Source organism: Neophocaena asiaeorientalis, unplaced genomic scaffold (genome assembly GCF_003031525.2).
Source record: "Neophocaena asiaeorientalis asiaeorientalis breed wild unplaced genomic scaffold, Neophocaena_asiaeorientalis_V1.1 scaffold10, whole genome shotgun sequence".
NCBI lineage: Eukaryota > Metazoa > Chordata > Mammalia > Artiodactyla > Phocoenidae > Neophocaena > Neophocaena asiaeorientalis.
The window spans coordinates 2,188,603-2,190,615 of NW_020172817.1; the positions used below are offsets into that span (position 1 = coordinate 2,188,603).

At 52.4% G+C, this 2,013-nt stretch overlaps 1 pseudogene; it reads right to left on the minus strand.

Moving 5' to 3' along the window:
- Positions 1–254: 254 nt before the first annotated feature.
- On the minus strand, positions 255–1,747 carry LOC112397521 (cell division cycle protein 20 homolog pseudogene; annotated as a pseudogene).
- Between the last annotated feature and the right edge of the window lie 266 nt (positions 1,748–2,013).

A 2,013-nucleotide genomic window follows, 5' to 3' on the forward strand; every position in this document is an offset into this window, starting at 1 on the left:
TATGTTGTTCCTTCTAAACAGTGAATGACAGGAAAGAAATACAGATAAATTTGGTAATGTATTCAAGCATATCATAATGTACACAATTTTTAAAAATCATTTATAAGACAAATGGCAAATTAATTTTTAGGACCCTGAACATTCAAGGCAAGGTCGCATATTAGGATCTTTTTTTTTTTTTTTAAGAGGGAGACGTGACTTTATTAGAAAAGTTAAAAAAAAAAAAAGTACCAAAAACTGAGATGAGTTGGTCCTTAACAGATGCCTTGGTGGATGAGGCTGCTTTGGGCTGTACTGGCCTTCTCCCGCTCCCGCCGCCGGGCAGGGTCCAACTCAAAGCAGCACCACAGCCGCAGGGTCTCATCTGTTGCTGCTGATGCCACTGTAGCCCCATCTGGGCTCATGGTCAGGCTAAGGACCTGGGCTGTGTGGCCTTTCAGCTCAGCCACCTTGGCCATAGTTGGGTTCCAAATCACCAGCTGTTTCTGGGCAAAGCCATGGCCTGAGATGAGCTCCTTGTAGTGGGGAGAACAGAGGATGGAGCACACCTGGGAATGGGCATCCACAGCCCTCAGACAGGCCCCAGAGCAGACGTTCCAGACACGAATGTGTCGATCACTTGTGCCCCTTCCAGTTGCCAGGACATTGGGTTGCCAGGGACACCAAGCCACAGCCTTGATAGCCTCTTGATGCTGGGTGAATGTCTGCAGAGGAACCCAGCCACCCTCTCCAGGAGCACTAGGCCACACGTTGACCAAATTAGCGTTGCCGCCACTGGCTAAATGTCATCCATCTGGGACCCAGCGCAGACCACACACTTCCTGGCTGTGGCCACTCAGTGTGGCCACGTGGTGTTCTGCTACTTGAACATCATGGTGTGGGATGTGGCCAGAGAGTGAGCCACTACACGCGATATAGCTATTCCAACCGAGGGAGCCCACTCGGGCAGAATGGTCATGTTTCGAAGCCGTTTCTGCTGTTGCACATCCCATAGCTGCACTTCAGCACTGCTGGTACCCACAGCCAGGTAGTTTCCCTTCTTGATTGAGGCCACAGAAGATGTATAGTCCCCAGGCTGCTCCATTTGCAGCAGCTGCAGGAGGTCACCAGAGCTAGCACTCCACAAGTACACACTGTTGTCCAAAGCCACAGCCAGTATATTCCCAGAGCTCCAATCTACACGGTTCGGGTAGTAGTCATTCCGGATTTCAGGGGCGTCCAGGATCCTGTCTGGCCGGGAAGGAATGTAACTGCTGGTCTTCCTGCTGGAGCTGGGCGTGGCCTTCTGGCTATAGAGTACTTTCAGTCTGTTCTGGTAACCTTCTGGGGCATTTTGTGGTTATCCACTGAGCCGAAGCATCTTGGCTTCCTCCACATGAAAACCGTTCAGGTTCAAAGCCCATGCTTTCTGATGTTCCTTCTTGGTGGGTGTCTGACTGTCTTCGGGCTGCTTCTCCTTGCTCGGGAGGAAGCTAGCGACCTCCATCTGGGAAGCACTGCGACGGGGGATAGGGCGATCACCGCCAGGTTTGCTGGGAGTGGTCTGAATCTTGGAGCTGGATTTGCCGGGAGTTCGGCCCCGGGGTCCTCCCGGCGCTCTGGGATCGGTTGGCTGCCCGCATAGGCGAGGGGCCCGGCCCAAGGCTTCCTTCGCTTTGCGCTGCCAGCGCGCAGGGGCTGCGTTGGGCATGGGTGTAGCCGGCTGCCCCAGCAAGTGCAGGTCACCCTCGAACGCGAACTGGGCCATGGGAGCGTCCCCGGATCGCTCGGCCCAGCCGCCTCTCACCGCCAGGTCAAAGCAGGCTCCGATCCCAGACCCTAGGATCAGTACTAAATGTTTGCATCTAGAAAAGAAAATGATTGTAACAGTTTTAAAGATATTACACGGCTCTAATTTGCTTGTATTTTACAGACTTCAAAAAACACTGAAAGGTTTGTTTATAAAGGCTTCCAGATGATACTTTTTTTTTTCTTTTTGGCTGCGTTGTGTCTTCGTTGCTGCGCGCAGGCTTT